This window comes from Mustela putorius, unplaced genomic scaffold (genome assembly GCF_011764305.1).
Source record: "Mustela putorius furo isolate JIRA1106 unplaced genomic scaffold, ASM1176430v1.1 tig00537350_pilon_pilon_pilon, whole genome shotgun sequence".
NCBI classification, from domain to species: Eukaryota; Metazoa; Chordata; class Mammalia; order Carnivora; family Mustelidae; genus Mustela; species Mustela putorius.
In genome coordinates, this window is record NW_025422471.1 from 9,665,545 (window position 1) to 9,689,929 (window position 24,385).

At 38.6% G+C, this 24,385-nt stretch overlaps 1 protein-coding gene and 1 long non-coding RNA gene across 5 annotated transcripts in view; one reads left to right on the top strand and one right to left on the bottom strand.

Moving 5' to 3' along the window:
• The window catches only part of KIAA0825 (KIAA0825 ortholog), a 410,770-nt gene that overhangs the window by 322,936 nt on the left and 63,449 nt on the right, over nucleotides 1–24,385 (top strand). The window lies entirely within an intron of this gene.
• Nucleotides 17,151–24,385, bottom strand: part of LOC106003543 — a 101,084-nt gene continuing 93,849 nt past the window's right edge. Inside the window, exons 2-3 of the long non-coding RNA XR_006605032.1 lie at nucleotides 21,282–21,351; nucleotides 17,151–19,143 (exon numbers count right to left, since the gene is read on the bottom strand). This is a non-coding gene — a long non-coding RNA (uncharacterized LOC106003543). The remainder of the gene's footprint in view (nucleotides 19,144–21,281; nucleotides 21,352–24,385) is intronic.

Sequence of the window (24,385 nt, forward strand, 5' to 3'; positions counted from 1 at the left end):
GAAATATTTTATAAATGATTTAGTTTATTTATTCATCAAAAACATATTTAGTGGACACCAACTATGTACCAAGTACTGTTTGAGGAGTCATACGAATGAGAGTAAGTGAACAAGATATAAAGTCACTTCTCTTGTGGAGTTTATATCCCAGTGGAGGGAAACAAGACAATAAATAAATCAATAAGTAAATTAGCAAGAAAATGACAGGGAAGCAGTGGAAAGACAGCAAAGTAATATTCAGAAAATGACATAAAAAGGAGTTTCTTTAGACAGAGTTGTCATGGAAAACTTCTTTGAGGAGGGAGCAGATTTTGCCGAGACCTTAGCCAAGAGAAAAGCATTTCAAGCAGAGAGAGTATCAAGTGCTAAAGCCCTGGGGTAGAATGAGCCAGGCATAGCCATATGTAAGAAACACAAAGCAGCAAGATTGCTTCATGGGTACACAGCCTGGGTAGTGACACTGGGTCCCATGCTTAGAAGGGCTCAGTTTAATGCTGTCCTGTTACCATCTTGAAGTTCTTAATAATTTTTTAACAAGGATCTTGTGTTATTCCTGCAAATTATCTAGCCAATCCTGGAAAGAAAACTAATAGACTGTGTGTAGGGGGAATGGCTGGGTGGTGGGAGTGTATTCATTGGAGGTTGGGGGGGGCAGGCATGCATTAAATATAAAGCCAGTAATTGATATTTCTGGGTAGCTGTGGTACTGGCATCAGTATAGTTGATGAAAGATTAGTTGCACTTTATACACTATAGCCTTTTCTGTCTGCAGTGTGGGAAATGGAAATGCTGTTTTTATTCTATATTTAGCCAAATCCTCACATACAGATAATAAATTTCTCAAGGGTAGTGTTGGTCTCTCCTGTGTATTGTGTATACTTACCAGCGCCGAGTGATTAGATATTCCACAAATACTAATTGCAGCTAAAAGGAATTTGCCTTCTATTTTAACCCAAAAGGGTTTCCTTGGGAAAAATAAATAAAGGGCATTTAGTGTTCACATTTGAATTCTTGTTTTCTCCCACAGTTACATCGTGCTACCAAATCTGTATGACCAATTAACAGTTAGGTCAAGTCATATGAAATCACTGATAATCAACCATTTTTTGACCTAGAAAAATGGCAATTTCAGTGGTTTGTGGCTTACTGAAATTACAACTTCAGGAAGTACTGCAGAGATCTTACAAACATCTCTATAACTCCTGAAGAATTTATTATTATTTTTAAAATTTATTTATTTGACAAACAGAGATCACAAGCAGGCAGAGAGAGAGAGAGGGAAGCAGGCTCCCTGCTGAGCAGAGAGTCTGATGCAGGGCTCGATCCCAGGACCCTGAGATCATGATGTGAGCTGAAGGCAGAGGCTTTAAGCAACGCCCCCTGCAGAATTTATTTAAGAGAGGGCAACACACCTAGCACAGGGCCTTTCATTCATGCAACATGCTAAGTGGTGCCGTCAGGCCTGCACCCATGGGCCTCCTTAGAGGAGAACCCACACTGCATCTGAGCCTTCCCACTGGTCCGCAGTGATCCCCATCCCTGGCATGGCGTCTGCAGCCTCACACCCACTTGCTACCACATTCTGCATTATAGCAAGTGGTGAGTTGCTAGGCCTTACTGGGGGAGAGGCCTGGGTCGATGCCACCATTCAGAGCTGCAACAAGTTATAGAGCCTTGGCCAAGGCTATGACTCACCACTCACTCTTCCTCTCGACCAATCTACTGAAATGTGTTGATGGCCCTGATGATTCACCCAGGTACAATGTCATGCTAGAGTCACATGATAGAATCTGGCCATTGAGGGTATATGTCATACCGGGATTTTTCTGATCAGGACAAAGAGGTAGTTTTATAATTACAGCTGACACATTCTCATATTTATTCTATATGAGAGTCTTTTGTTGTTCGCTTCTTAACTTTTCTTTGGGGAGGTTATTGATTTTAAGTAATCATCATCTAGTTGCTTCTTACCTGGTACTCATTTGCATTTTGGCAAAACACTAAAAATCCAGTAGTTTATAGTTCTTCCACTCATATATTCCAGTTCTTGCATTTTATTGTGTTCTTTCCTTTTCCAAAATCTCCAGCTCATCGATCTATACTTCAAACATTTTGAACCTACTTGTACTTTTTTTTGAGTCAGTAGTGGAATTATAAAGTACATTCTTAGTACCTTAGAAAAAATGCTTTCCTCAAGAACCTGTCCTTTTCTCTGCGACAGAGGACTTCTTTGAACCTTTCATGCTGTTTTATTACCAACCAAAAGTTGCGTGATGGATTACTATGGATGCATAAATATTGGGAAAAATTATAAATAGCATGCTAAACTTAGGTGTTTCAAGACAATTTTTAGACATAAAGTGCACCTAATCCAAAGAAGTGACTCTCTAATGATAGGAATTTCAGCAGCTGTGGCAGGTGAATGGATTTTTTTTTTTTTTTTTTTTTTTTGAGTCTGGGTCCATTCAGGAGCACCCCCCCCACCCAGTCTACAAATTAGGAAACTGCACACATTTGCCACCATTCTCTCAAGAACAAACCTTCTTATTTAATTATGAAAATGGGGAAAATAAAGATGGGGGAAATGAAGAGGTGAGGAAGATAAAGACAGACAGAGAAGGGGAAAAATGAACCAGAGGAAATGATAAAACTCTTTCTAAACTGTATTTCCGCCACTTCTTAAAATCGGTGACATCTTTATTCTACAGTCAGCCTTCCCCATTTGAGGCAGCATGATACTGTATGAAAGGAACATGGACTGTGGTTTCTTAAAGTTTTGGGTTTGAATCTTGGTATTGCTACTTGCCAACTGTGTGACCTTAGGCAAGTCACTTAACCTCTCTGAGCCTTACTTTTGCTCTGATACAAAAACATGAAGACACCACTTGCAGAACAGGTATGGGGATTTTATGAGATAACTAACATTTGCTGTATGTACCATCAGAGCAGCAAAGTTCTCCTGGGATAGTTATGAATAAAGGAGACAGAACTGTAAAATGAAGTAATAATAATGGAACGGTATTTAAGAGAATTGCTATGGAGTTTCATTTACTTATTTACTATTTGCATCCCACCTGCCAGAGTCCTTTTTCCTGAAACCCCGTTCAGGTGTGGTGAATTAGAGAGCCTGAGGGAAGGAATGGCCAGCCAGGAGGGGATAGGGGAAGGGCAGCTTGGTTTAGTAAGAGGGCAGTTTGCTATAGTAAACTTGTCAGTGCTAATACTCTGCAACAAAGGATAAAATTTGAACCTCTTTCACAATATGATAGAAATTGTTACTCTGGAAATCTTACTTCTGAGACTAGACGCTTCCTACACAGGACAGAGAGAGGCTCTGGCCACTCTGCCACTTAGGAAAATACTTTGTCGTACACCTTTTCCTTCCAGAAGGAGAAAAGGTAGCTTACTGTTATTATGATGACCTTATATTTTGTTGTCCCATCAAAACAATAAAATGCTCCTGAAAATTGTTCCCAGGGTCTGTTTTTATATATATGGGAGAAAATCTCATTGTTGAGCTGAAATAGCATTATTTTGACATTATTCACTCAGTTTGTCCAAAGCTTTGGCTTTCCAAACAGAAGACTGATTATAAATCTGTGTTGTGTGGAGTTGAGGTCACATTGAAACCTTTTTAAAGGACTGGGTGACTTGGGAAGTTGCTGAGTCCGAGCTTTTCGGCAGCCATCTAATAAGAGTTTAAAGAGGGAGCGGTAAAATCTGCCCTGCCTCCCCTTCTCCCAGAAGCCAATGGGAAGAGTCATGGTTTCTCAAGACTGCTCTAGTACTCAAGGATGGATCCATGAAGGTAGAACTTGGTTTTACCACCATATGTGATAGATTTGTCATTTCAGTTATATCTTAGTCATGTTAAGTTTTAGATTTTTCTCTATCTCTATATCCTGTCCACAGAGGTAGTTTAACCCTTGCATGCTAACTCCTACTCAGAGGTTAGACTGATCCCTGGGAAGATGAAAATACTCATAGCTAGAAAGAGACATGTCAATGAATGGACTAGATCAAGCCATTTAGACCTAAACATCACAGAGTAAAAAGAAAGAAAGAAAAATAGGTTCAAATTGGCTTTCTCCTTAAACCTGGGTATTCGACATTTTATTGTGATTGCTCTACTCAGATATTCTACTTAAAGCATGTTTTAGTTTTAAACCACTTGTGTCTCAACCAGAGTGTGGATACACCCAACCAGAACAACTGTTTGCTAAGGGAATTATTAAAAATTTGGAGGTAATTTCAGTTATGAGACTCATTTTGGCATGATAATTGTGACTGCTCTAAAGGAAATTTTCATAAGATACCTTGCAAAACACTGCCTCATTACCTTGGAATACATTTCTAGAATGCAAAAATGGGAAGACAAGCCATGTCCATGGTAGTTCATTCTGCATTTTATCCTTTTTTAAAAATAATATTTTATTTATTCATTTGACAGAGATCACAAATAGGTGGAGAGGCAGGCAGAGAGAGAGAGGAGGAAGCAGGCCCCCTGCCGAGCAGAGAGCCTGAATCGGGGCTCGATCCCAGGACCCCCCAGGATCATGACCTGTGCCGAAGGCAGAGGCTTTAACCCACTGAGCCACCCAGGTGCCCCCTGCATTTTATCCTTAATCAAGGGACTTTTTAGCCTTGAGTCTTCAATTTCCTTAAATGTGAGGGAGAAAAGAGACCAGTGTTTCATTTGAAAGTTAACTGTCAGTGTTCATCAGCTTTGAACAGCTAGTAAGTTATGGCTTCTACAGGTTTTATAACAAAGCACTGAGTTTTAAGTTAAAGATACTAAGATTAGTCTGTATTCTACTGTTAAACATTTAATTGTTTGATAAGGGATGTTAAATGCATCTCTAGATAAGCATGAATCTCTAGATAATTGTGTCAATGTGTATATAACGTAAGGATACACTGTGGATACTCTTAATACGATTTCATATTAATTGGAGGGGCAAAGTATCAAAATGTACTCCCTATTATTTATCAGGCACTTTATGTTATTTATCCCCTATATTCCTCATATTTTTTTTCTGTGAGCTAGGTAATAGTATTTTTATATTGAATGAAACTGAGGCTCAGAAAAGTAACTTGCCCGAGGTCACCTGGTAAGTAAGTGGCAAAACCAAGATTCAAACCCCAAACTAGTATCTTGAAATGCGTGCTTCCACCCAGCACAGGGCTGCCTTCATCAGGGAAGGCTGGCTATAGAGTAAAGATGCCGCTGATACTCAGAAGTGGCAGAAATACAGTTTGGAAGGAGGGACAATTCTTCCTGGTACATAAAAACAGATTTGGCCAATAGCAAGGACAGTTGGAAGACAAATGGCATGGTCTCCATGACACGTCAGGAAGATTATCCAGAGAGCTTTGTGGATTAGGAAGCAAAAACGATAGAGAAATAAATATCTCTGCAGAGGCAAATGCGTAGCCAATGCTGCAAGATAATTTGTAATTAATAGCTAAATTGTGTGTAAAATCTCTAAATGCTTCAGGCATTTAGGTGAGAGAGAGATCTTTGAGGACTAAGTTAGTCAGTCTGTGGCAGAGGCAAGCTTCTTGAACCTTCGAGGATGGGAGATGGATAGCTAATGGATGGACGTTTCTAGATGTGTGGGGCAGGGAAGGAAGTGATGAACAGGAGGGAAGATACAAGGCCAAGAAGAATGTCCTCCTTGAGTGTGTAGACCTGGAGGACAGGAACTGAAGTATTAGAGGATTAATGACACATTTGGGGGAGAAAATGAGGTACAGCATTTCAGAAGAGAGGAGATGATTGGGAAGCACTCTGAAAGCTGGAAATAAGGGGCCAAAGTCCCAGTAGAGGAAGAATGTGAATCACACTCTGTTAGGGGAGTGATATAATTTAGTCATATTTAAGTTAATCTGGGGGGTCCATGATAGGCCAGGTTCCTGAGAAGCATTATTCAGGAAGCCTTTTGGAAGGATGTGACAATAATTCAGGGAATTATGCATTCATTTTGATGGTCCTTTCTCACCACCTAGAAGTAGATCAAGGAGCATTCTGAAACCCCTCTAGGGTAATGACAAGCTACACTTATGGAGGTCTTGCTGCAAATCAGGCACTGCTGAGCCTTATGTTTTCAGCTAATCTTAACAACTACCTATGAGGTATAGAAACTTATAACTGCCTGATTTCACATCCAAAAAAAAAAAAAAAGAGAGCTTTTAAATGGCAAGGGCTAGGATAGGGGCAGTGTGACCCCAGAGTCATCCCAGAATTGGATCCCCAGGCCCACCACCTGGGACACTAGGTAAATATAGTTTTAAGGCCCCCAGAAACACCAAAGGCAACTACAATGCTTCTCTCTAAACACAAAGATGTTGCAGCAAATATTTTTAACTCCTTGCTGCGTAAAAGAACATTCAAACAAGAACCTGAATGTACACTGGCATTTTTCTAAGTATGTCACATTGCATTATTTAACTTCACACCCTATGGAGTAATAGTATCTCTGATTTCAGAGGAGAAACTGACGCTTCAGTTGATTATGTAGCTTCCCAAAGCTAGTCAGTAGCAGAGGTAGGACTTCTACCTTGTTGTGATAAGGGATATAGAAAAGTCCTTAAGAGACTTGAAGAAATAAGAAGTAACGTGGGTGAAGGAATAGAAAAAAAAAAAAAAAGTGCAAAGAGGTTGCACTTGAACTGAGATTTAAAAGCTGAGTAGGATGGCAGAGGGTATTTCAGACTGAGGGCAGGTGGCCAGAGTGGGAGGTGTGTTGGAAAGATTTGAGGCAGAGAGACCACTCATGTTTGGCCCTCAAAGAGCTGTTGAATAAATGAACTGGTGCATGCATGAATGTATGAATGAATCAGGAGGGACTGCAAAAGCATTGTGGCAGTCAAAATTGAAGGGAAAATAACAGACATTGTAAAGGTGGACTGTGTAGGTCTTAGCAACCAATGGAGGACTTTGGTAATATGCAGCCAGTGGGGGCACCTGGGTGGCTTGGTAGGTTAAGCATCTGCCTTCAGCTCAGGTCATGATCCAAGGGTCCTGGGATCGAGTTCCTCATCAGGCTCCCTGCTCAGTGGGGAAGTCTCCTCTCTCTCCCTCTGCTCCTCCCCCTCCCCCTGGTTGTTCTCTCTCTCTCTCTCTCTCTCTCTCAAATAAATAAAATCTCTTTTTAAAAAAGCAGGGGTGGAGGGAACCAGTGGGAGAGAATGTCTAGATTGGGACAACTTGGATCTGAAATGGCAGATACATTTAAAGAAGTTCTTCAGAGAATGGGAAATGACATCTAGAATATGGAAATAAGTTCATTATATACACCTGTCAATTAAGTTAGTCACTGGTATTGCAAAGAATTAATCCTAAGGGGGGGAAAATTACAATTTTGGAAATACTTTTCAGCCAGGCAAAATTTTATACAATGCTACTTTTGCCTATAGGGGAGTTACGTATTTAAAAAGATAAGAAGGTCAGGAGTGACAAAGTAAAATGATAAATTAACTGGCAACAAAAATACTGTCTCATGCAGGAGAAGGTTCAGTGTTTGTACATCTTCACCAGCTGTCTTCCATGAGGTAGTTTTGGGATTATATACCAAGCGAATGAGATTTAGCAAAGATGAGTTGTGACTAGGCCAATTTGTGCATTTCCCTTAAATGTTGAAGTTCTGGGAAACTGATTTGCATTGAGGAGAAATTTGAGGTAATGTTCTGGGAATGTGAGACCAAAATTTCCAGTCTGTCAAACTCTTTAAGAGAATTGAGAAAGTTGTACTTAGAATGTAATTAATAGTGTGATCTTTTTTGAACTCCCCAAATATACAGGAAAGGTTTTTGGTTTTTAAATGTTTGAAATTCTTGACGCCATTTATTGGAAAAACAAACACACACAAAATGATGATGATTTCATTCAAAAATAACCTGTTCATTCATCAAGCAGATGGAACCATTTTCTAGCAGGTAGCTTAAATATCTCACCATCCTACAGTGTAAGTAAGACCTGCATCCACACTAGTTAGGACACAACTGTCTGGGAAAATGAGAACAAGAGGGAACTTGTTGGCAAAGCGAAGCCATTGGTTGATACAGATTGGGGGGGGGGTTTGATCCTGTCATGATGTGAAGGCTTCAGATGTTAATGATGACTATGTAAAACAGTCCAGTATGGAAGCATCTAAGATAAAATTCTTGTAAATTTTTGGCCAGGAACCTAAAACTTGCTTCAGTCTGTGGCTGCATTTTTTGTGCCAAATAAGAAGGCACTTTGCTGGCTCTTTTTTTATAGAAGGGCCAAATGAGATAGATTGGAAATATGTACTTTGAACAGCTAGGCAGAGTCTCGGGAAGTTTGCCAAACAAGATTTCCAAATAAAATGTTTGGGAAAGAAAACAGGGATGGACTTTGCAGATGCTGGATGGGTTCCACCAGCCATCTGTGCAAAGAGTTACTTGGTATCACATAAGCCGAGAGCTATGAAGTAGCACAAAACTATCAGCAATAACTTCATTGTTAAATGGTCTCGTTTATTTACCCGGCAGCCCTCTCCTCACCAAGATAAAGTGTCTGCATTTCCTTGAGAAACAATAATGATGACCAAAATTATTTAAACATAAAGGAATTTCAGCAATTGAACTATTACCTCAGTGCTGATGCATTAGCAGTCAAAGAAGGCAGATTAATTTACTTACGGTGAGCTAAGTGCATTCTTGGCTCGCAAAGGGGAATCATTTGCTCACTTAAGCCAGAGATCCCATTTTTGACGGCAAATGTCACTGCCTGGATTTCCCTTTGACAGTCTGGCAACCCCGCACCCCTGTTATAGTATCCATTTATTTGTCTTATTTTCAGCCAGATTAATCCATTCTGTTTTGACAAGAAGACTGATGGGTAATTGATAACTGTGATAGACACAAACAGAAGAGTTGGAAGCTGAATAATTCAGCACTTTTCAGTATCAATAAGAGAACAGGTTGAAGAATTTGTGTCTCTATTTACACTTAAACTAAACTAAGTCAGCCCAGACATTTATGCTGCCAGTCTATCAGAAAACCAAACAGTGTACATTCGGTTTCCACCCGACAAAATGTTTTATAAGCTTGTAACAATATGTGTGAAGCTGCCAGAATAATAAATAGGTACAGCAGCCCATGCATGCTAATGTTATGTTGTAAGCAGTTTTGTTGACAAGTGCTAATACTTCTTTCATACTATCATCAAAAGCAGCTAATACAACAGCCATTATTTGCTGGCTTTCCAAGCAAGACATGATGGATTGTGACCTTAATATGGGTTAGCCGAGTTTTGAAAGTTAAACAACTTGCAATAAATCATAGAATTATTACAATGCAGTTTAATTGGTTAAGGACTGTTTATTTCCTAAACAGGGTGAAAAATTTCTGTTTCGGCACTTTTAATTTGCAAAGTGCATTTTCATTATGAATGGCAGTTTAATATTCTGCTCTTTTGTCATGCAAAATATGCAACACGCAGGCAATCTATTAATTGGACAAAAATGCATTGCAAGCGTAAATTATCCTTTATATCATCACTTGTGAGCTTTTACATCTATTAAATGTGTTAAATGGAACATAGTTAAAGACTCTACAACTTGCAGGCTACTTCTGAGATTCAAGGGAAGCTTCAAGATGATTTTAATGACCTTTATTTTTGGCAAAATAAAGCAATTAGGTAATTGTAAATATATAGGGCAATTTAAAGCGTCACTGTTTCCTTAAGGAATAGGTGCATATGTCTTGTTGATTCGGCAGGAAACGGACAATAGCACTAGTTCATATTGATAGGTCTTAAGAAATGGAATCCACCCTCCTGTATTTACTTCTTTCTTTTCTATAGTATGATCTCTGAGCCGCAACTTCCATTGCCAAATGTGTAGAAAAAGGTGAGTAAGGCAGTAGCAAATTGGTACTGTAGCATAGCTCAGCATAACTGAGTAGCCGCGGCCATATGCTTTGGTTCAATGATGTGCCTTTGCATGGGGCTATTTAGAGCACAGAAACAGTAACAAAATACTTTGTACTAGGAATGTTGATATGACATATGCTTGATTTTAAGAATGCCAGATCTCTCAATGTGTTCCTGTAAGACTGCCTTAAAATGCATGCAACCTACATTTACACACAGCTCTGAGCCCATTTCTCATATTTACTGACACCTGGGCAGACCTTTCAAAAATGTAAAGTTTCAACTGACTTCAAACGTTATTCCTAGCTTGGCCCAGTGGAAGCAGGGATACTTTTGTGCTGTCACTTCAAGTCTCCTTCAAAGATATCGATTGTCTGCAAGTTGAAAGTATACTTTGGATAGACATTCTATTCCTTTTTCCTAGAGTAAAAAAGTGCGAATGTGAGAATGTGCATTCTGTGGCTTGAAAAGAAAAACTAAGGGACATTTTTTCCCCCATCTAAATCATTCACAAAAGTAATATGTTAAAGTAAACTGTCTAGGAAAATGATAAAGAAGGTGGATACCAAAAATTGTGCTTTGATGTTACGTTACATCGTATGCACAGTACCCTTCATGTTGTTAGAGATTCCATTCCAAAAAAAAAAAAGACAAAACTAATTATGTAACTTTAATCTTGAAGTAATGTTGATCATTTAGATGCCATGCTTACCTGAGCTATTCGGTGTCTCTGCATCAGATAAGAGATGGGGAAAAGGGAGCCGGGGAAGTAGAGGGAGAGAAAGAATGAGAGGCTAGGAGAGAGGGTAGGAAGGGTATCGATCGGGGAGAGACTGCTGACTATACTTTTTGATATCTATCCTGATGAAATGCTCAGGTAAGACTGTACTGACCAATAAGTAATATATAATTATTTGTATTAACTAGCATTAGGTATCACAAAGCACGTATTTTAATAATGATTTAATGTTTCAACTTTATTTTCTGATTTTTATAGATCAGAATATTTTATCAAAAATATATGTTTATAAAAAATTAAAAAATTAATTAAAAAAAGAGAATATTTTATCAGAGACAGAGCCATCATTTAGAAAATATAGGTGCTTAGAATCCAAATTGTTAACTTAGGAAGCCATCGGAAGCTGAATTGATTACACTGCTTCCTGGGGCACGTTCCAAAGTCATCAGTAAATGGCCAAAAATATGTATCCTGTCTAAGGATTCGAAGATTTCCTAAAAGCTCAGATACATAAAATGGGAAGTATAGAACTTAAGAACTTAAGCATTGTGTTGATATGATCTTTTTTAGTTATCACTTTCAACTGGCTTTTCCCCATATTTTATTATGAAAAGTTTGAAATGCATAGAACAGTTGAAATAATTTTATAATACCCACATCCCTATATATAGAATCACTTTGATCCTGCCATTTTAGTATCAACTTTTCACGTATCTACCAACCTGTCCATCTTTCTACCCATCCATCAGTTCATCTTATTTTTTGGTGCTTTCCAAAGTCAGTTGTAGCCATTAATACTCTTTTCTGTAATACTCCAATGTGCATATCATTACTACAGGGCAAATTTTGTTTACTCCTTTTTTTTTTTTTTCTTCTGAGGGCACATTTGTACACAATCTGTGCATGCACAGATCTTAAGTGTAGCATTGGGTGATTTTAGCAAACTATTAGTGAATTCCAGCGATGTTGATGAACTCTATTAGATGTCAGCATGGAATGAGGTGGAGTGAATGTAGAGACTTAGGACCCCTATTTTCAGACTGCTCACCATTGCTAGGATGAGCTGTCTACAGGGCCTTCTCCTTGCGACACTGACCTCTTCGGGTCTCCTTTATTCTGTTCTACAAGGATGGGTAGTTCATATACTAGGGCTCCACCAAGTTACTATACTTGTAGTGTACCTATCAGATGCAGAGCATCTGATCAAGTGATATGAAGAGCACAAAGGAATCTTAAGATACAGAGGCCAAGATACGGGGTCCATCAAAGAGCATTTGGTGAAATCATGTGCTACACACCTCAAGTGGAATACAAGCTTGCATAAATGTAAAAGCCAACCGAGTAAGAGAGGGAATTTCAGGAAGTTCAGAGAAGGAGTGTTTAGGAAGCCTCCCTTGACTCTATCTCCACAGCATCCTCTGTGAGCAACCAGAGTGACCACTTAAAAAGTAAATCAGATCCTGTCATTCCCTTTGCTTAAAACTCCTCCATGATTTTCCAGCATTCTTAAGAAGATGGCAGACTCCATGAGGCCCTGTGTGACCTGGGTACCCTCCCGCCTCCGGGCCTCTTTTCTCACTGCCCACGTCCTGTTTGCTAGTCTTCTTTTTTCCTCACACACATCAAGTTTGCACCTCCATCGCAGCCTCTCACGGCTGACCCCTTCTCATCATCCAGGTCTCAAGCCAGACATCCCCACTGCAAGGTTTTCTCTGCCCAAAGAAAACCACCCATATTCCTACAACCAGTTGCCCAAAGTCGGCAGATACTTGATGAAGGAGAACACATGTCCAACTTGTTGGACAACCATGGAAAATGAGTTGATGGAGATTTCTGGAGGGACACTGGAATGAAAGTAGCAATAAACTAGGAAAGAAGAGTCCAAAAACTGAAAAGGAAGTATAAATAGGACTTGATGAATATCAATATGTAGATGGAAAGGGAAAAATCCAAGAGAACTCCAAGATACTCAAGTTTAGAAACTAGAAGGGAAACAAGCTCCAGGGGAAAAGACCAATATTGATAACAGATCCTCTCAGAATATTTATCACACGACATCTGTATACAGGCAGGAGAAAGAAATGAACTCAGAAGTTTATTTTAGTACTGGCAACAAGCAGGACAGTTTTACAGGCCTACCTAAAACTTCAGTACAATGAAAGTAGTAATATAAATGAGATCAGAAAAAAACCCTCAAACTACTCTTTCCACTGAGTGACTATAATAACTATATTAGTTTTTTTTGCAAGTCTGATATAATTATTTGATCATTGAAAACTGAATTTAGAAATACACAAAAATAAGATTTGCAATAAAAAAAAATCTGCAATAAGAAAAAGTGAGTGCGGCAACAACAGGTGATGGGTCAAAGGCATCTGATACGACAATACAGACAGTCTCCAGTTTATGACAGTTTGGCTTAATGATTTTGGGGCTTTCCTGATAGTGGGAAGCAATACGCTTGCAGTAAATAATTGCACTTGGCATTTTGATCTTTTCGCAGGCTAGCTCTATGGGGAACATTTCTGCCCTGATACTGAGCAGTGGGCCCCAGCTCCCACTGGGGAGGGTAAACAACTGATCGATTTACAGCCATTCTGAACTCATATAGCCATTTTGTTTTTGACTTTCGGGGTAATGCTCAAGAGATTACATGAGATATGTAACACTTTATTATAAAATAGACTTTGTGTTAGATGGTTTTGCCCAACTGGAGGTTAAAGTGATTGTTCTGAGCACATTTAAGGAAGGCGAGGCTAAGCTATGATGTTCAGAAGGTTAGGCGCATTAAATGCATTTTCACCTTAAAATATTTTCAACTTGTGATGGCTTTATGGGTTTACTGGGACATAACCCTGTCTTAAGTGAAGGAATATCAGTACTGGAATGTCCTGAAGGGTTGCAAGACCTTCAGAGTCTTTGATGGCATAGATGACATCTATATTAAGTAGTGTTTCCTTCAACCCTGACTCGTTTCTTAATGGTACATGCCTGTGGATTTGAAACCTCGAAATCATTCTAAGGTTAACCTGGACTGGCTTTTGTATATATCATGTAATCCCCCCCCCCCCACAATAACCTGAGAGCTAGACGTTGCCCTTACATACAGATGAAGAAACGGAGGCCCAGTGATTTTTTTCCCTCAAGCTCTTAGCAGAGCCTAAGTAGTGGCTATTACTTTTGTTTCTTGAGAATTGTAAACAGAGTATTAGCACTGCAGAAAATTAATGAAATCCTCATATTCCTCCACCCTGCCCCAACTGCAACCCCTCTTCCCACAACCCCTTCAGTATTTCATCAGCCCTGTAACTATCATGAAAAATTATATTCCATCTTGGGGCAAGTAAGATACAGACTTTAAAAAAAAAAATAGATCTTTCCAAAAAAATGTTACCAGCATGCTGACATCTTCATAAAAATTAGGGATCCTTGAGGTGTCAAATTGACTAACGCACAACCACTTGAAGAAGCTCAATATCCAGGAATGAGAGACAAACTTAAATACCTATCTTGTGTTTTCGTAGGTGTGACCTCCTTCCTTGAAAAGGCCATTTCAATCTCAAATTTCCATTACTGTTTATCATCCAAAAAATATTGTTCAGTAATGCCTCATCGCTATACAAGACTCATGCCAATATTTCTCAGGCAACCTTGTCAATTTGAGTTATGGTACATGCTACTTAGGTACAGTAGAAATAAGTTTAAACTACTGAAGACATTAGATCTTTTCAAAGCTGTTCTTAAATGCTATGAAAGAGAATAATCATAACATGCTAATTTGTAGATTCCCTATTCTTGTGTTCCTTGTTCTGGTCTCTACTGTGGCCTTAGGCAGAATTCTGTCATTTATCAAAATCAATTCTGTGTTCACAACCCCATTTTTCAGCATTGAAAATTTACAATTTTGTGAGTTAAAATATCATTTCCTATGCAGGCTTTTAGTCCATACTAGCCTTACCTACTACCTGTTAATATATTTAAAAAAATATTTTATTATATCTTGATCCCTAACTACTTTACCCAGAAAGATAAATGAATTTAAGACACAGGAAAAATTCCTTTTTTTGAGTTATGCAAGGATCATGTCTAAAGTAAGAAATATATCTGTATGAATGTTTTTCATTGCAACTATGGAATCTCTCACAACTTTTTCATAAATTGCAATTCCATTACTCTTTATTCCCCAAGAATGGAAAGAATGCACTTTATTTTTTTGGAAAAATACCAATTACAAGTTGGTAAAATACCTGAGTTGGTAAAAATACCAATTACAAGAGTGTCTACCCTAAAAGTCAAATTCATTTTATTTATTATTGCAAGTTATTAAAAGGCTCCCAGGCATGCATATAAAACCTGAAAAACAATGGTTGAATCTATCATATTAAATTAAAACCTCTCCATAAAAAAACTAAATGTAAACAGTTTATCGGTGAGGGAATGCCATGCCACCTCAGAAGTCAATACAAATAAGACTTTATTAAAACATAACGAAAATGAAGTTCCACAAGAATCCTCAATGGAAATTGTTGTGCTTCAGATTCAAATGGAGAATAAAAATGATCAGCTGACCTTAACTTATTTAAAGTAACAAAGAAAAGATAAACAAATTCCATGACCAACAACTGGCTTTACACAAAGAAAGAAAATATAGCCTCACAAAGGTATACATGAATGCATCTCAAGTTAGATAAGTCTCTGCTTTCATAACAAAGTCATACTCCAACATGTATCCATCCTACTAAGTTCCTTTGCCCATTTGTCTTAACACTTCTTGTACCTTCTGAAGTCAATCCCTGCAATTCTAGTAGTTGCCATGAGTTGGCGATGCAGATAATTTTCCTTTGTCTTCAGTTTTCCTTTATTTGTTGTCCTATCATGGACTCTTCTTTTCAGGGTAGTTCTTTATTTTTCCCTGAAGCAACGCACATGTTCACTTATACATAATTAAAAGGATGTGCACAGGGGTGCCTGGGTTGCTCAGTGGGTTAAAGCCTCTGCCTTCGGCTCAGGTCATGATCCCAGGATCCTGGGATCAAGCCCCTCATCGGGCTCTTTGCTCCACAGGGAGCCTGCTTCCTCCCCTATCTCTCTGCTTGCCTCTCTGCCTACTTGTGATCTTTGTCTGTCAAATAAATAAATAAAATCTTAAAAAAATAAAAAATAAAATAAAAGGATGTGCTCAAATTTTGAAAATCAGGCTGTAGCCTGGATAAAATAGCTTTGCAAGATGCATACAGCTGTATCATGTTGGGTATAACTCTTCCCATATTTATTTATTTATTTATTTATTCATTTTAAAGATTTTATTTTATTTATTACAACGAGAGAGGGAACACAAGCAGGGGGAGTGGGAGAGGGAGAAGCAGGCTCCCTGCCAAGCAGGCCAGGGAGCCTGACATGGGACTCCATCCCAGGACCCCGGGATCATGACCCAAGCAGACGCTTAACAACTGAGCCATCCAGGCATCCCCCGCTCTTTTCCAGAAGATTTTTTTTTAACTCTTCCCATTTTTTTAATGTACTTTTTTTTTTAAGATTTTATTTATTTATTTGATAGAGATCACAAGTAGGCAGAGAGGCAGGCAGAGAGAGAGGAGGAAGCAGGTTCCCTGCTGAGCAGGCAGAGAGCCTGATGCAGGGCTGGATCCCAGGATCCTGGGATCATGACCTGAGCAGAAGGCAGAGGCTTTAACCCACTGAGCCACCCAGGCGTACCTAACTCTTCCCATTTTTAATCAAATAAATGAATGTTACTCTATCCCACCTGAAAGCTGATGTTTTACATTATCATGTTAAATGCCTATAAAATATATCATAAAATGAATGTTCCAAATATATGAATGATCTATAATTGAACATTTATCTCGTCTCTAATATCTTATTTAAGTAATGTCATGGTAAAAATTCTTAAAATCTTTGAACATTCATCCAAATAGGAATGATTATATTACTATTTTTGATACATAAACCCAAAATATCAAAATTTAGCAACAGTTTCAAAGAGTTGAATAGCAAAGCAATTTTTCATATAGATTTTATTTTTATTTTTTAAAAATTTTTTAAAGATTTTACTTATTCATTCAATAGACAGAGATCACAAGTAGGCAGAGAGGCAGGCAGAGAGAGGAGGAAGCAGGCTCCCTGCTGAGCAGAGAGCCCAATGCGGGACTTGATCCCAGGACCCTGGGATCATGACCTGAGCCAAGGGCAGAGGCTTTAACCCACTGAGCCACCCAGGCACCCCTCCATATAGATTTTAAAAAGTCCATTATTACCTTCATTCTGCTTTCCAGTGTAGTTCAATGGACTATAGAAAGTAAATTAATATGAATGTCTTTTTTTTTAATTGTTTGATTTGCTTTTAAAAGAAAAGGCCCTCCAGGGGTGCCTGGGTGTCTCAGTTGGTTGGGCGACTGCCTCTGGTTTGCGTTGTGGTTCCAGAGTCCTGGGATCAAGTGCCGCATTGGGCTCCCAGCTCCACAGGGAGTCTGCTTTTCCCTCTGACCTTCTCCACTCTCATGCTCTCTCTCTTCAATAAATAAAATCTTTATTAAAAAAGAAAGAAAGAAAGAAAGAAAAGGCCCTCCCAATAAACAGCATGCCGTCTTTCATACTGACTTCCAAATATGGGAGATAGGAAATTACTTCTGCAAACACAACAAGGGGGTTTTGCATTTATGGTCATAGGCGTTGGAGAACACAGCACTATGCTGCCTGTATAAACTTACTCTGGCATTTAGATGAGAAATGTGCCTATATGGAACATTTTCATTCATTGCAAAGATGTACCTTGAGACCTCCCCCCCCATGCCACTTACAGCACAGATTAATGTCATGACTTTTGTGTGTTGAAGGCAGCAATGTAACTGGGAGCCACGAGCATCACCCTCCATGTGTTGACTGAGCAATGGAGGCCACTTACATCTCTGAATCCGCCATCTCAATACCTAGCTACTTTTGTTGTCATGGTGATGAAAGAGCCCACTAGAGGCTCTCCTCCCATTGGTATGCTTTGACACCTGGTAAATCTGCTCATAATCCAGAGGCCAGAACAAGTCACATGGCTCCAATGAAACTCAAAAGGGACTCATGGACTATTTAGCAAGCGTGAATGTCCTTGTCACAGACCGTATAAGGTCACTTACCGTCTAATTGTGTTGTTTTCCTAGTTTTTGTCATGGCCGTTATGAAAATCTAGATGCTCAAGAAAAATTTAATGCAGTTAATTTTTATTATAAAAGTTGAGCTGAATTCCCCTTGGTGGATGGTGGAGGCAAATCAGCTGAAGAGTTTTAGTGAATATTGAGAACAAGGTGGTGTTCAGTACTCATCAAAGTGCAAGGAGTTTGCTTTCCTTTAGCAATGATTTCAGCATTTCTCAGATAATTTTATTTTCTTGTCTTCTGAATCCCAGAAGTAGCTGCCATTTCTAAAGATCTTTTTTTTTCTTATGCTTATATTTATGCATCTATAATTTTATTCTCTTTGTTTGAATCTAATAGAACTGTTTATGTCATACATAGTTGACATGTTCAACCTGCTTCATTTAAAATTATACAACTTCAGGACCTTGCACACTGAAGGTACTCAATAAATGTATGTTGAAAACCTAAATAAGTATAGCCTAAGAAAAATGTAGGTAGAGGAGAACCTTACCATCTCAGGAAAGACAGTTGGGATTCATGCAATAATCAAAATAGAACAAAATGAAGATTGAGATCAGAGTGGAGCAATGGTCCAAATAGGGGCAAAGCATGATCCTCGCCTAGAAAAAGAGGGAGCTCCAGGGCTTCCCTAGGAGATATACCAGAGGGAAGCAGCTGCCTCTCGAGGAAATAGGACCAGGACAATAACAGGAAAGGAAGATTCAGCCCCATGAGAGTCCACAAAGAGGTGTATATCTTCAGAGTTACGTCCTTAGACATCCAGTGTCTCCAGCTCACATAGTCACTGTTTGCCCTCACCGTTTTTAGGTCTTACTGCTTTGCAACTCTTTTTTAAGGATATCGTAAATTACTTACTCCAATATAGTCAGTATAGCTAATATTTAGTAATTATAAAAAAAAACATTAATAGTCATCACTTCATGGTTCAGTTGCCCTTCTCTAGCTTACATTAACTGAAGTAGGCAATCATAGAGCCTTTGCTAGTAGAGAAAGATTTTAATGCTATTTAAAGAAAATTTTTTTAAAAGTATTCCCTTCTGATGGAAATTTGCATTCTGATAATATTTTATTTGTATCTTTTTTTAATGTCATGACAAGAAATGGATTTGATTTTGAAGAGGAATCATTTTGAATAATTAACCATGAATTACTCTAATTAGCAGAAAATAATTATAGGTTGGACATAAGCTCTTTCAAAAGCAAAGGATAGCGTAAAAGACTATTGGAAAAATAATACCACCTGATAGATGTTGAGATGAATCCAAAAGAGAGCTTTTCTTTGAATCAATCTTCAGCTAAGGCATTTAAATGCCTCCCATTAGAAAACATTCATATTCCTGCAAGACAAAAATTATTAGCAAGCATATGTTGTCAGTTAGAGAATCTTTAGTGTAATAATTAAAGAAGACATCTTTAGTGCTTCCAAAAGAAGAAAATACAGTTTCACTTGTTCTTTTCATACCACCTTCTAGATCTGAGCCCTTAGATAGAGTCAGCATATTTGTACACTGTAGGTGGAGTTTAACATATTTATTTCCCTTGGAAAATATTTGTCAAATGACTGACATGACAGAGTTGCACTTGTGGCTCCTGTCTCCTGAGAAGAGCTTATGGAACAGGACATGTGCCAAACTGATGAGAAAAGGTAACAAAAAGATTGCATTTGCGAGTTTAATCAGTTTCTGTAAAGACCATTAGCAGGGGGCGCTGAGGTGGCTCAGTCAGTTAAAGCTTCTGCCTTTGGCTCAGGTCATGATCCCAGGGTACTGGAATTGAGCCCCACATCGGGCTCTCTGCTCAGCAGGGAGTCTGCTTCCTTCTGTCTCTGTCTGCCTCTCTGCCTACTTGTGATCTTTGTCTGTCAAATAAATAAATAAAATCTTTTAAAAAAGAGAGAGAGAGAAGTACTTGGTATATGGCTGAATAAAGCATAGCTTATTTTTGTGTGAACATCATCTAGAAAAATAAATAAAATGATGCCTTACCATATCAAGGCATGCTCTTACACTTGTTGAGAGCTAATTATGCAAGAGTACCTCTTTACAAAATAAATATATAGTGGCATTCTAATCATCGGTCAGAAATGGTCTCTTGGAACATTTCATTGTGACTTTCCAGGTTAGTTTCCAATTTATAGAGTAATGTTCTTGGGACTTAAATCCTTGCTTTTTTCTGTATGGCTCTCCTGCTACCATCTAGAAGGCTTTCTTGGTTAATCAAAATAGTGAGATCAAGGCTTATGCACAGAATAAATAGGTATTCCTACCTGCTCAAAAAAAAAAAAAAAAAAAAAAAAAAAAAAAGAAGACAGCACTCCTCCATCCTTCCATTCTATCATCTTCTCCTCTTTTCTTCTCTGTTTCCCTGAAGTATTGAATCAAATACTATCTTTAGTGAATCATCATTAAAACATATGTTGGTTGCCTGGGAGAAGAGAAGAGTCCAAGAATCTCCTTCAGTCCTTTCACATTGGTTACTGGCATGGATTCTTTTGTTCAGTTAGCCAAAATAGTTTTACATTGAAAGCCAGATGTCCTTGTTTGACAAGGATTTGGGAAGAATCTCTCTAGTGGTTGTAATAGATGACTTTTTATGTTCCTTTCAACCCTGAATTTTTTTTTTTTTTTGTAAGATTTTATTTACTCATTTGACAGAGAGAGATCACAAGTAGGCAGAGCAGCAGACAGAGAGAGAGGTGGAAGCAGGCTCCCTGCTGAGCAGAGAGCCGGATGCGGGGCTTGATCAGGACCCTGGGATCATGACCTGAGCTGAAGGCAGAGGCTTATCCCACTGAGCCACCCAGGCGCCCCTCAACCCCGAAATGTTTTATTACAAGTAGTTCTGTGTAGCCCGGGGGTGGCATGAGAGAAAAAGGAAGGAAGATACTAAATGGAAGTGAGGAGGTGAGATCATCAAGGATAATCACACACTTCAGTTTTGCCCAGAACTGGTAGGCGAAAGCATGGGTGAGAAAACTGGACCTTTATACTATGTCTAACATGCCACATACATCCTAACTTCTTAACCCTTACATCTATTTTTTCTGAGCAGAGAAAGTAGGATTCACCAAAAAAGACAAGGTTCTTCAGGGAGGAGGAGAACAAAAAGACTGTGTATTTGTTCCTTCATTGATGGAGGGAATTTACCAGAGAATAAGGGGAGGTGGATATCTCATTCTTGAGGTCAGATGCACTACCATTGTGCCACGAGGTCAGCCTGGATATCTCATTCTTTAGGGGCTACTTAGATTTCTAAGTATTCTAAGCACTTCTAAGCTCCAGCAACTAAGGAATTGAGCTTTGGCTTCTTGGTGACAGAATGGACTGGTGGCTAGAAAACAGGCAGAGGCTGTAAAGTTTTCCTCCTCCCTTGTCCACTGGGCCTTACTCCCTGATCTTCAGGAGCCTCCTCCTGTCAGAATGGTCATACATCTGGCTGGCCTCTTCCCTCAGACTTAGCGAGGGCTCTTACGCACATATTGGCCACATCTGATTTCACAGAAGTGATCCTTCCATGTGTGCTGATGGGATCTTCAGAGTCTGTATCTGTAAAGACAGAAATACATAGCATCAACTTATGGTCAGTAAACATCTTGTGGATTGGATCGGAATGTCTTGTCATCTGGCAATTCCCAGTCGGGAGGCCAGGGATGAGGGCAGATTCCTGGTGAATTAGGTGGAGAAGTCACTCTCAACTCCGGCCTCTTTTGGAATCTCAGCAGGTTCTACCCCTTGGACTACAATGGTGGGACCCTCAGGGCACCCCATGGGAGGAGGAGCATGATCAGCATCATCTCTTGATGGGATTAACACCCCAAACGGCATTCTCTTGGAAGAGGGAAAATGAATAAGAATTCTAATAACCCAGCTTTAATTTTTTTGATTATAAAATGAGTGAATAATTAAAATGAAGAGGCATGTATAACTTCACAGAAATGGATCAGTGGTTAGCAAGGAGTCTGAACTGCCGGTCATTCTCACATGTATTTGTTGCCAGGTAGAAGAATCTGCTTATTATTGAAAACACATTATTATTAATCTATTCTCATTCTAAGACTTTTAGTATAGTTCTTCCCTCTTCAGTTGTCTCACCATGTACAGAAAATATATAAAAGAACCAAATCAAATTATTTATCACAAGTTCTTTTTAAAAAGCAATTTTAAAAACAGCTTTGTTGAGATATAATTGATGATTATATATGATAAAGTGTGCAAAGTAATAAGTATAAATTAGTAAGTTTTGACATAGTATGTATACTTTTAAATCCTCACCAGAATCAAGACAGTGAACATTTCCATCATCCCCAAGAGTTTCTCATGCCCTTTGATAATGCTTCCTGCCTAGGCCTCCCCCATTCCCAAGCAACCAGAGATCAGCTCTTGGTCACTATAGATTAGTTTGCATTTTCCAAAGTTTTATATCAATGGTATCATACAGTAACACTCTTCTTGTCTGTTGCACTCAGCGTAACTATTTTCAGATTCATCCCTGTTGCATGTTCGTTTTTATTGTTGATTCATTCCTTTGCTGATGGACATTGGAGTCAACAATTTCCAATTGTTGACTATTATATATAAAGCCATTAACATTCATGTGAAAATACAAATTCATATAGCTTATGATCTTTTTAAAGAAAACATTTATTTCTTTATAGGTTAAGACCCTAGCAAGGTAATATTTATAATCTATTACCAGTATATCATTACTACAAATTGTTTTTGCCTTAGGTTAACTGCATTCAATTAAAGAACTATTTATAGAGTATTAAGTATGTATAAAACTAAGAGCACAAAAATGGATAAGAGAGAAATACATACATAAAGGGAAAGCTGAATAAAGTAAATGTCATAAGAATAATAACAATAACAACAAACCTATGGGTTAGGGTCACAGGAATAATATCTAGTTGAAAAATAAGAAATTTATTGAGAACAGGTAATTTGCTGGAGACTCTGAAGCATGGATAGGATTTTAGCACACAATGTTGGGAAGAAGTATGCAGTGGGAAGGAAAGAACACAATTAGAGTTCAGAGGCAAGATACGTGGGCTAAGTGCTTGGACAAAGCACTCCAATTTAATTGTAGCACAGGATCGACTCTACGGTATGTTGGCAATCTCCTGTTTCCTCAGACCTCTTCTGGAATGTTTGATTCTGCACTTTGGTTTAGTTCAACAGCCATTCCTCCAGTGCCCATAGTGACAAGCACTGTGCCAAAGCAAGGAAAGAAACGATGAAAAGGTATACATACACTCTCTGCCCTCAGATCACTTACACTGGAGCAAATCCTTTCACGTATTATGGTTACTAGAGATATGTTTGGAATGCTGTTGGTTGGAGAGGAGCACCTAACCCAGCGTATGGAGTCAGAACAGGCTTTTCAAAAGCAGGTTAGTTGGATCCCAGTCTACGCTGACTGGTCAGTGTTAGGTAAAAAACAGAAACCAAGGTGTTCAAGGCACAGGGGAGAAAAGCATGAACGAAAGTGAAAGGTGTGACATAACATTTGATTTTGAGAAACTTTGGTTCAGGACTGCAGAAGTATTGCCTGGAGTGGTTTCTAAGGGGTATCATCACTGCTAACTGTCGTTTTGGGTTTTTTGTATATCAAATTTTTGATATAACACTGAGGTGGGAATACAGGGTGAGGCTTCCATTTTCGGCCCACTCCCTCCACCTAAAGACTTTTGGAATTACTGATGATATTACTTTCCCGGAACACTCACTTATTTATGTGAAGTATTACGGTGTTATACACCTAAGTGTTCCTTGTCCACTATGGTTCTGTGTTTTCTACCCTGACTCCCTAATTCTATATGCTTGAAATGAGTTTGAAGAAAGTAAATTCAAGTCAAGAGTGTCATTTTTAAATATAGGCTTATCGGTAGTACGGGTATATAGAACTAAATATGCTTTTCAGTGGGCTACTGGTTCAGCCCATGATGATCCTGAGTATGTAAATAGTGGATGCAGCATCAGGGTTTCATTCACCTCTCAGTTCTGTGGCCATTGTGCCTGGCTGCGGAAGCTCAGTCTTCATGACTTCTCATTTGTGAAGCTCTGCTCAGCTCCAAAAGAGGCTACTATGTGCTGAGATGTGAAATCAGACACCACTGTGAAATGTGCATTTGCAAAAGTGAAGCACTTCATTCTTTTGCTAAGTTCTTGGATCATGCTATTTATTTTAGTTTTATCACATTATAAAATGACATATGCCATTTGAAATGGTCTATACTCACCAAATGGCAAATTAAAAGATGTAAATAGTTAAGTCTGAAATGCTTCATTCCATAATCTAGATATTTGAACTGTGATAAGCTTGAATAATTGCCTCAAATTCAACTCTTACATGTATGTACAGTAAGGGGGGAAATGCCTTTGAAATGTTCATATTTTCCCCTTATGTCAACATTAATATGTCATAATATTTTTTGTTTTATGGGACTCATTTCTAGTTGATGCAGAATTTTAAAGTGAAGATAATCACAATAATTAAGGAGTAAATGTGTAAATGAGGGCCTGATTTATTTAATTAACATAAATTCATGGAAATTTGGCAACTAGAGGATTAAAATATAGA